Source organism: Mesocricetus auratus, unplaced genomic scaffold, assembly GCF_017639785.1.
Source record: "Mesocricetus auratus isolate SY011 unplaced genomic scaffold, BCM_Maur_2.0 Super-Scaffold_100023, whole genome shotgun sequence".
NCBI lineage: Eukaryota > Metazoa > Chordata > Mammalia > Rodentia > Cricetidae > Mesocricetus > Mesocricetus auratus.
This window is the reverse complement of record NW_024429204.1, coordinates 3443260-3454633: the sequence shown is the minus strand read 5'-3', so window position 1 is coordinate 3454633 and position 11374 is coordinate 3443260. Positions and strand designations below refer to the sequence as shown.

The 11374-nt window shown below is 47.6% G+C and overlaps 1 long non-coding RNA gene across 1 annotated transcript; it reads right to left on the bottom strand.

The window, feature by feature from the left end:
* Positions 1 to 4073: 4073 nt before the first annotated feature.
* On the bottom strand, positions 4074 to 5698 carry LOC121133740. The gene is made up of 2 exons (XR_005870718.1): positions 5006 to 5698; positions 4074 to 4330 (listed from the first exon to the last, which is right to left on the bottom strand). It is a non-coding gene; the product is annotated as an uncharacterized LOC121133740 (long non-coding RNA).
* Between the last annotated feature and the right edge of the window lie 5676 nt (positions 5699 to 11374).

Genomic DNA, 11374 nt, shown 5'->3' with positions numbered 1-11374 from the left:
GTAAGCTTGCCTCGGAACAACAGGGCTCAACAGGTAAAGGTGATGGTTAGGAATACAGACTGAAACACTACTATGTGTCAGAAGAGATAATTCCAGGCGGAAGTCCAGAACCCTGGAGAGCTCCCAGGAGCCAAGGTTGCAGGGGAAAGTCAAGTACACCATTTGGTCCCAGAACTTTACTGACATCCTTACCACAGTGGTGGTCAGTGAATCATGTTCTATGATCCTGGGGCATCTTCTTTATTACCCAAAGTTCTTTCTGTTCCAAATGGTGGAAAAGACTCTGTGTCTGATCAAAGACAGACAGCTCAGTGGTTAAGAGCCCTGGCTGCTCTTCCAGAGGAACCCGGTTCAATTCCCAGTTGTGGTGGCTCACAACTGTCTGTAACTCCAGCTCCAAGGGATCTGACACCCTCACACAGACACTCATGCAAGCTTGACACCAATGCACATACAATAAAAATAAATACTAAAAAACCAAATAAATGAAGTTGCACACTTCGGAAAAACTATTCCTGGGGAAGGCCGGCGGGCAGAGCTGAAGGGAGAGAGAGGCAGAAGCGTCCCTTTGATACTGTTTGCTCGCAAGGACCTCCTTTGGAACAGGCATTTAACTTTGTCCTAGATTCAGGGATTCAGATCCAAAATAGAAACTGCCAGGACACTAACAGACAGCGATAATTCTGAAAATGGAAGATCAGCAGAACTTGGTGAGGGATGAAGAATGGATGATGGATGTTGTGGATATAGAGGATGTGGTGTCAGAGACCCCCAATGCTACCAAAGCCCCCCCATTGCTCTCCTATGTCTCACCTAGAGTTTTGTGTAGCAAACAGATACCCCAGTAAGATTGCACAGACCCCACGAGAGACCAGGGCATCATTCCCACCGAGAGCCAGGAAGGCAGGTGTAAGTGAGAATATGCTTCACACACAGCTGGGGGAATGTGAGATGAGACCACTGTGAGCAAAGGACTGACTGTGTCTTACGGAGCTAAACGTTTTCCTGCCGCATGACACACTGAGTCCAGCCAGGCTGGGTAAAACAGGCCCTCATTGCTTTTTATGTAAATCCTCATTACAGCCCTGCTTATGATAGAAGAAAAAATAAAGAAAAAAAACACACCTAAATGTCTCCTTCAGCGGGGCAGAAATAACTGATGTATTTCGTGGGATGGGAAATGACTCAGCAATGGAAAAGTAAAATAATGCACTATGGATTTATGCAGCAATGAGGACAGAAAGGAGAACTCGGGGTACAGGACCTGGAGAGGTGGCTCAGCTGCTAGGAATGTTTACTGCTCAATGAGGATCCGAGTTCAGGTCCCAGTGCATATAAAAAAATAAAACCTATAACTCCCATTCTAAGGGATCCAATGACCCTGCTTGAAAGCCATAGATGCTTATGGCTGATGTGTGCTCTCTCTCTCTCTTCTCTCTCTCTCTCTCTCTCTCTCTCTCTCTCTCTCTCTCTCTCTCTATGTGTGTGTGTGTTATATCTCACCACATACAAAAATAAACAAACCTTTTAAAAAAAACCACACACACACAAAAGTGCATGGTTCACATTTTCATCTATACGAAACTCTAGCAAAAGCTAACTTGTCTAATATGATTGGAACCAGGACTGTTACTGCCTGCTAGACAGAGCAGGATTCAAAGGCAAGAGACAGAGGGTAAGTCTGTGGGCTGACAGAAATGTTCTATGTCCTGACTGGGGAGTCACACTTAACACCTAGGAGTATATACAAATTTTATATCAAAGAAAACCAAGTTTTAGCCGGGCGTTGGTGGCGCACGCCTTTAATCCCAGCACTTGGGAGGCAGAGACAGGCGGATCACTGTGGGTTCGAGACCAGCCTGGTCTACCGAGTGAGTTCCAGGACAGGCTCCAAAACAATACAGAGAAACCCTGTCTCGAAAAACCAAAAAAAAAAAAAAGAAAAGAAAACCAAGTTTTAATTAGCAATAACAAAATCCTTCTGGTTTTTTATCAGATGATGCCTTCGTCTACAGGTAGCCCCGCCCCAGATGCCTCTGTCTAAAGATAGCCCCGCCCCAGATGCCTCTGTCTAGAGGTAGCCCCGCCCCAGAAAACCCTGTGAGGATTACTCAGCAAACCAGCTCTGGAAGGAGTGTGGCCTAGGGATGGGCAATTTGCCCAGCTGGTTGGTGCAGAATTCAGGGCAGCTGGGTTGAGCAAACGCTTTGGGGCAAGCTTAGAACAATGCCTGCAATGTGTGAACATGGAGTTATTACACCCCCACCGGAACCTGGTGCCGTTTGGAGTGGGCTCACATCTCCAGCCAACCTGCAGCGCCTGATGGATTGCACAGCTGCTCTTGCAAGTAGTTCCGGTCTCAATAGCAACCAGAGGAAGGGAGAGAACACTCCAGATTTTCAGGGCAGTAAAAAAAAAAAATCAGTTCAGAATAAAGAGCCCTAAAAGAGCAGCCAGAGAACAAGACCACAACATGCTGAGGCCCACATGCTCCCGTCTCCCTCAAAGTGGATTAACCCAACCCGTGCCTCTACTTAGTAAGGACCAGGTCCTGTGCCTGTCCCTGGAAGGCAGATCTGGCTCCTGAGAGAGTCAGGCGGGAGGCAGCTGAGCCGTTGTCAGGGCATAGATGAGTCTGATCTCTCTGAGAGGTAAATGAAGCAGGAACAACGGCATTTCCCATTCTGCACTCAAGGAAACCAGGTTCGGGGGACACCGAATGAGATGCTCAAGGCCACTCTGGAGGTTGCAGTTCTGAGCGCGGGCACTCTTATCCCGAGTCTCATGATAAAATGTGAGTTAGTAGATGTGATTCTTCTCCCACTGGAAATATCTGCCTTCTGTCTGAAGGATGCCGGGAAATCATAAGCATAGATGGTGTGGAAAGACGGCTGCTAAGGACTGCTTTTAGGCTGGTCCTTGTGTCATGGAAATATAGACATGACTCACACAGGTACTCCGTGTCTACAGTGTTGCAATAAGATGGATGGGTGGGGATCTAACCAGTCAGCTACTGTGTTGCTACAGCAAAATACCATGGGAGGGGAATTTACTAAGCATAGACATTCAGGCTCTGAAGACACAATTCAGTTTGCAAGATGCTTGCCTTGCATGAAGCCTTGGGTTCCATCTCCAGCACCACATAAGCTGGATCCCGTGGGTGCACGCACACCTGCAATGCCGCCCGGCATTTGTGTGGTAGAGGCGGAAAAAGGTCAGACGTTCAAAGTCATCTTCAACTATCTAGTGAGCTTTAGGCCAGCCTGGGCTATTGGAGACCCTGTCTCAGCAAAACAACAACCACAAACAAACATACAAAACGATGATAGGCTAGAAACTCATCTCTCGAAATTCTGGAGGCTACAAGCTCAAGCCCGAGGTGCCGACATCTAGCGAGCTTTGTTTTACTGTATGCTCCCATGGTGGAAGACAGAAGGGAAAGGGAGGGACCAATAAACACCATGCCCACTTGAGGGAAAAAGCAGAGGAAACCTACCCCACCCTTACAAGCTCTTTGTTTTTTTTAATTTTGAAAAGAAAACAGAACCTCTCAAGGCCTATCAGCATTAGCCTATTCACAAGCCACCTGGTGCCATGTGATGTCCATGGCCTGAGAGACCAGGAGGCGTCTGTCAAGGCACCTGAAATCTAGACGCTTGGGAAGTCAGGGAGACTGTTTCTCTAAAGACCACCTCAGTTGCTTGGATACATTTGGGAGCAGAGCCTTGGATACATTTAGGAACAGAGCCTGTGGCCTGCATTTTTAGAGCTCTCCCTTGAGTTCTGAACCTTGGGGCTTGTGTCACTCCCCCCGAGTTCTGTGTCACAAGCCAGCCTTCTGGGGACTCCCTTTCTTCATTTGTCACTTAGTTCTAGAAACCCAGAGCCCAACCTTTCGGTTTTAACATTGGAATACCCAGTATTTGGACTCTTTTTGTTCTCCTTTGGGGTTATCAGACCTTTGACCCAGATCCTTCATGCTCCCCCCCTGGTCCCCTTCAGGTTCTGTGCGGCCAAGTCAAACACTGAAATGGACACATTGTTAGCCCCAAACACTAAGGGGTAGACAGAAATGCATTGGGGTGCAGTAGTAACTCTTGTGTCTAGATGAACAGCAAGCATTTCCAAAGATGCAAATTTCCAAAAAACACTAAGGGGTAGACAGAAATGCATTGGGGTGCAGTAGTAACTCTTGTGTCTAGTTCCAGATGAACAGCAAGCATTTCCAAAGATGCAAATAAGGACGGCTCTGGAACTCTGCAATGACACCTGAGGTTAGGTCTTACGACCTTATTCCTCCAGATGCACAGGGAGCAATTCTGAGTCCATGCTACAAAAAAAAAAAAAAAAAAAAATTAGGTTATTCAGTTTCCTTGGTAACCCAACGTTCGGCCCCAGCTGACAATCAAAAAGTGTAGCAGCTCCAATTTCCTTCAAGGTCTAAAAATTCTCATTCTTTGAATATCTGGGGTTCGGGAGAGCATACCAAAGGGAGGCAGGGATAAAAGCAAGACTATTAACTTTCGGAAATGGGAGCAGGAAGAAAACTGGTCATCTGCTGGCCAGCTCGGTGGAATTCGTAGGAAGGGTAGGTGAGGGTCCCTCTATGTGTGCTATGAGAAGCGTCTAATATGAATCCAAAATTAAAACGGAAGACAAAGCCATGTCCCAGCCCATCTGGTTAACTGAAGCATGATGGGGCACACATATTATTGAAAACTCTCTCTCTTTCTCTCTCTCTCTGTTTTTTTTTTGGGGGGGGGGGCGGGGGAGTGACAGGGTTTCTCTGTAGTTTTGGAGCCCTGGCTGTTCTGGAACTCGTTCTGTAGACCAGACTGGCCTTGAACTCACAGAGATCCACTTGTCTCTGCCTCCCGGGTGCTAGGATTAAAGGCCTGCGCCACCACCAGTGGGCACAAACTTTCTTTTGAAAGGGTTTGTAGTCTGGGCATTTTAAGATTCGTGTTCTTATGCTTCTGAGAGGCCATTTTTATCCTGTACTCACTCTGACAAAGCACGAGGATCTAGGGCCGAATCATCGCATCCGGGGCTTTGAGCCTTGACAGCGGACCGGAAGCAAGGCTCATGTCTGGCCAATCAAAACAGCTCTGCAAGGAGACCTCAAAGTGGAGCCTGAAGACACCAGAGACTGCAATATCATCACAGTTGTTCTACACGCAGAGCAAAGTGCAGAGTCCGTTATCATCACCATCCCCAAGTGAGATGAGCTTTTGGTAAACTGAGCCATTCAGCTCTAAGAGATGGTGCACACGCTACTTTGAAACCCATTTGTTCATGGTACCAATGTTTCTACAAAGAGTCTGGAAGGAACGTGTCTGTTTGTATCACAAACAATCCAGAAAGACAAAGTCGGTGGATCTCTGTGTGGTCCTGGGTCAAGTCATTCACCAAGGCTGTCTCATCTACAGAGTAAGCCGTCCTTATTATTGCCCAGGCCCCCTCAGAGCCTGTAAATTCTGGACAGAAGAAACATGGTCATTGCTTTCCTCGCTGCTGTGACATGATACCTGACCCAGACACTTAAGAAAGGGGAGGTTTGTTTTGGTCCTCGGTTCGAGGGCACAGTCCCTCACGGTGGAGGAGGCACCTGGTACCCTTTTTATTCATCTCGTGGGATGATGATGTCTTCAGGGCTTTCCAGTTGAACTCCTCTGGAATTCCCTCGTATACGCACCTGGAAGTGACGCTACTTATCAGGTTGACAGGGAGGGCTCACCGACGCCTGGGGTGTGGGGGGAGGGTCAGGGGAGGCGGGGCTGACCAAAGCTGCCTCTGCTCCTGCTGAAAATTCAGTTGTCCGCGTTGGTCTCAACCCTTCGTTAATCCTAACAAACACCCGAGGTGATTCGCGGAGAAGCAAAGTTTCGCTTTGGCTCGAAGTTCTAAGAGGTTCCAACCCACGAGGCTTGCTGGTGACAGGAACGCGTGGTGAAGCAAAGTCACTGGGCTTATGGCAAGGAAGCGAAAGGGACCCAGGAGCCGGGACGGGGGTCTTACCATCCCTTCTTCAAGGGCAAGCCTGCAGACCTCCTAATAAGCTCGGCCTCTTGAAAGGGTCCGCTACCTAGGAAGAGCCCCACCCTGAGCATCGGCCTTTCTCACATGGGGGTAGGAGTGGGGGTGTGGGGTGTGGAAGCTCTGAACTATAGCAGCCAGGGAACAGAGGTCAAGATAAGTAACTGCCCAAGCAGGTCCACCAACCTCAGTCCAGGATTAGCTACCATGGGGGGTGGGGGGAGCGGAGTCTGGGGAACAAAGTTCACAGTCTTGGCCTCTTGGTCCCAAAGAAAACTGAAGAAAACCAAGAACGAATCCTCCTCTGACTTTGCCAGACAGCTTCTGGAGGTCCACCGCTGAAGGACTCAAGACTCCCTTTCAGACCAGAGGAAGAACTCTGGAAGAGAGGCGGCTGTCTTTCAGGAAACCCTTCTCGGGATCGCGGTTCTGGATCTCAGAACAGAAGCCACCCCACGCTTGGTCTAACCCTTAATCCAACAATGAGAATGAAACCGCTACCTCTTTCTAGCCCTGAGTATTCAATATTGGTGTCTCATCGGGCAAGCGAGAGCTGCTTCAGCAAGAGTCTGAGTTTAAAACTCTGTAGAGGGCCGGGCGTTGGTGGTGCACGCCTTTAATCTCAGCACTTGGGAGGCAGAGGCAGGCGGATCTCTGTGAGTTCGAGGCCAGCCTGGTCTACAGAGCTAGTTCCAGGACAGCCTCCAAAACAATAGAGAAACCCTGTCTCAAAAAAACCAAAAAAAAAAAAAAAAAAACTCTGTAGAGGATGCTGGGAGCAGCAACAGGTAGTTCTCACACCTGGGCACATAGCCAGGAATGAGCCCTGGACCCAGGGGATGGACAGGTGATTCGAAAGTTGGGAGCACTGGCTGTTCTTGCAGAAGACTAGGGGTCAGTTCCTAACATCCACACGGCACCCACAACTCCAGTTCCAGCACATTCCATATATTCCTCTGGGCTCTATGGGCATGCACATACCTACATGCAGGTAAAAGCTCAGGCACATAAATAAAAATACATTTTTCTTTTTTTGGTTTTTTGAGACAGGGTTTCTCTGTGTAATAGGCCTGGCTGTCCTGGAACTGTCTTCGCAGACCAGGCTGGCCTTGAACGCACAGAGCTCTTAAGTTGTGGGATCAAGGGCATGTACCAGCATGCCTGGCTATAAAAATACAGTTTAAAACAAGAAAGAAAAACTGTTTCTAATAAAAGTTTAGACTGAACTGCCTAGCCAAGGAACTGTCTACTCTGTATAAAAAAATGGAAACCCTTTTACATACCTTTACAAACTCTACCATAGTAGACTTTTAATAGCTACATGTTCCTTTACAATATGGATTTCCACGTTATTGAACATTTAAAGTTAATCAAAAATTTTCTATTATTTTAAGTACTCTTGCTATAAAAATGTTTGTATTAAATTTACATCTCCGTGCTAGATGCTGACTTCTTGGGAACAAAGTCCTGGTGAGCTAATTAAGTGTTAAGATTGGAAGATGTATTTATTCCCAAGATGCCCTGTTTCTGTGAGCTTGGTGCGGGCTGCGTCCCACATCTTCACTCCCTCCCTGGGCCTTGCCCTGCCCCGCCCAGTGGGCAGGTCCTCGCCCATCCCCGCCCTGTAGGCAGGTCCTTCCCCTGGAAGCTTCCCTGGAGTGCACTTCCTGCCTTCCCCAAGCCATGGCCTCTGTCCCTACGCTCTGTCTCACAACGTGAACTGTTTTTCTCGGCTCTTGCTCACACTCCTATTCTGCTCATTGGCCATCCAGAGTCAGAAGTTGTGTCTCTCTCTCCTGCCTGCCTACGCAGACTCCTGAACCGCGACAATTACCGTCAAGTCTTGCCTCTTGCGCTGTATTCCCGCTCGTCTCTACCATTTACTCGGTGTTGCTTCTGCGTTCATGTTCCGCCAACTGTAACCCCACTGTAGCTGCGTCCCCTTAACCAAGCGTGGCATTCTCTAGAACCAGCCACATGGTGTGGAACCTAGGATGCGTGGTAGAGAAACTCAAAGATCACAACCGATGATCCGTTAAAGGGCTAGCAACTTGGCAATTTTTCCTTTCACTTTGCATATTAGTGGGGGAGGCATTTGTGTGTGAAGGGTGTAGGACAACTTGTTGGGCTAACCACCCCTATGTTAACCTTTACAGGGTCCAGGCGTTGTTGAAGGTCACCAGGAATTTCTACTTCTAAGTCACAAAGGAATGAGAATTTTATCTCTTTTTTTATTGTAGGAAAAAATGCATCATATGGAATTCATCATTTTACAATGAGTGTACAACTCAGTGGCATGGTAGGCATTCACAGTGCTGTGTGCCATCGCTACTATTTATTTACAAAACTCTTCGACCACCTTAAGCAGAAACTCTTACCGCTATCCATCAGCGGCTCGATCATTCCCTGCCTCCTCCCCTGGTGACTTTGTTCTGCCACCTGTCTCTGTGAAGCTGTCTACTCCAGAGATCGCATATAAATGGAATTACGCAGTATCACTTTTTAGGATCCGGCTTATTCTACTAACTAAAATGTTTTTAACATTCAGCCATGTCATAACGTGTATCTGCATTTCATTCCCTTTTATGACTGTATAATAGTTCATTATAGGCATATGCTGAAATTTGTTTATCCATTCTTCTGCTGATGGATACTTACATTGCTTTAATTTGGACGCTGTGACTAAGGCCAGTGACAGTCAACAGCTAATGACAGTCCTTACTGCCCTAATTATAAAAGAATGGCATCTAACCTGTTATGATTCATCTCTGCCTTAAACATGTCCAATTAGCCACATCCTCTCCAAATTAATGCCTTAAACTGCATGCCAAACTAGCCTAAATTTATTCTTGAACCAACCTCAGTTTGGTAATCATTTGAGGAGTTACCCAAAGTAAGTGAAGACAGTTATGAAAAGCAGCAACATAAGGCCAGAGGAAACGCATAAAGGTTCATAGTGGTCAAGAACTCATGGCCCATCTGCGTGTGTAGGTCACAGTTTCTGCGATCAGCACTAACTCTCCACCAAGCAAAGAGCGAGGATCTGCCATACGCTACAGGGTCTACTGGGGAATGGAGCACACGAAAACTCAAGTAGCCCATAAGAGTAAATGCGGGTGTCCCCAACGTAAAACAACCAGGGCCTGTGGGAACCCTTGATGGGAAGGATCATGTGTCATCAGTTTTCTCACTGTGACTACAAACCGCGGTTTCATGACTACCGACAGGTGCTGCCTGCAGGAGGGAGAAGGGACAACATACATGATCAGAAAGCACGGTTCGGGCTGGAGAGATGGCTCAGCCATTAAAGGCTAGGCTCACAACCAAAAATAAGAAAGCACGGTTCAGGGAAACTGTGGTCAGGGAAAAGGCCCCAGCCGGTTCTCAACCTGTGATGGATCTTACCTTTAACAGAAATGAATTCCACGTATTGAGACACGTGCTCTCAAGGAGGACTTCTTAGCCACTTTATACAACAACAAACAAGCAAAAACAAAAAACAAAACAAAACAAAAAACCAAAACATTTGGGCCAGTGAGAAAGTGACGGGGGATGTCCTTCTGTGGATGTGTTTCTCTTATTGGTTGATGAATAAAACATCGATTGGCCAATGAGGCAGGAAGATAGGCGGGACTAGGAGACGAGGAGAATTCTGGGAGAGGTAGGGTTTGGATATTCTCTGGTAGCCAAGACCATGTGGAAATACAAAGAAATGTGTCGCGACCACCTCGACCAGCAAGGAAGACGCAACTCAGGAATCCTTCTCACAAGCAGTTTATTCAGGACCTTTATGAACAACGTGGAGGCAGCCGCGGGAGAAACCCCTCCTGCTCCCTAAATAGCCAAGGCCAGTCAACCCTGAGCAGCCACGTGTGCGCAAGCCATAGGCTCACCAGCATGTGTAAGCAATCTGATGACAATGGCGTGACCCCGGTGGGATAGGAGCACACCAAATAAGGAGTTGTTTGTTACCGAGAGCACTCACCGTCGGGATGGTGGAAGGCTGAAGCCGGCGCCATCTTTAAGGCGCAGCTCTCCACAGTTCCCCCTTTTTGTTTTACATAAGGCAGAAGCTGGCGCCATCTTTAAGGCGCGGCGTGGCGCAGCTCTCCACAGAAATGGGTTAATAATTAAGACAGAGCTAGCCAGTAAGAAGCCCAAGTCATCAGCCAACAGTTTAATTATCAATACAGTACCTGTGTGTTTATTTGGGGCTGAGAAGGGTGACTGGACCTGGTGGGACAAAGAATCTCCAGCAACACATCTCTGCCTCCTGACTCATGGGGTTTACAAGTGTGCATCATGCCCAGCTGGGAAACATTATTTGTTTGTTTGTGTGAGAGCCTAGCCTTTAACAGTTAAGCCATCTGTCCATCCCAGCAACATAACTTTTTTGACAAGAACAGCATCTTAGGCTCACTGTTGCTGTGATAAGACACCAGGGCCACAGCGACTTGGAGAGGAAAGGGTTTATTTGGATTACACTTCCACATAACAGTTCATCATCAAAAGAAGTCAGGAGAGGAACTCAAGCACAGCAGGAACCTGGAGGCAGGGGCTGATGCAGAGGCCATGGAGGGGTGCTGCTTACTGGCTCACTCCCATGCCTTGCTCAGCCTGCTTTCTTATAGACCCCAGGACCACCAGCCCAGGGATGGCACCTACCCCATCAATCACTAATTAAGAAAACATTAGTCTGGTGGTTGTGACACTAGCCTTTCATTCCAGCATTCCAGGGGCAAAGGCAAATGGATCTCTGTGAGTTCAAGGCCAGCCTGGTCTACACAAAGAAAGCAGTCTTGAAAAGAGAAGAGAAGAGGAGAGAAGAGAAGAGGAGAGGAGAGGAGAGGAGAGGAGAGGAGAGGAGAGGAGAGGAGAGGAGAGGAGAGGAGAGGGAGGAAGAGACAGTTACAGGTAGTTGCAAACTGCCTTGTATGGGTGCTGGGAATTGAACTCAGGTCCTCTGGAAGAGCAGTGCATGCTCTAAACCACGAGCCATCTCTCCAGCCATATTTGTCCTTCTTAACTTACAGATTTGAAAGCACTCTGTGAGAAGATGAGTGTGGAACATCTACTCCCCTTTAAAAAAAAAGAAAAGAAAAAGAAAAAAAGTTAGAAGTTGGCAAGAGGCCGGAAGAAAGAGAATGCTGCTTACAGAGGACATCATTCAGCAAAAACATCTTCATTATGAAAAACATTCGAAGAGTTCAAATCCAAGAAGAGACAAAGACAATCATGGTAGAGAAAGTGAGTGGTGGCTGCCTCTGGGTGGCACGGGGTGGGCGTTGAAGTGTGACGAGGAAGGAGCAGGTTTTAGAAGGCCACCACACTGCTGTCT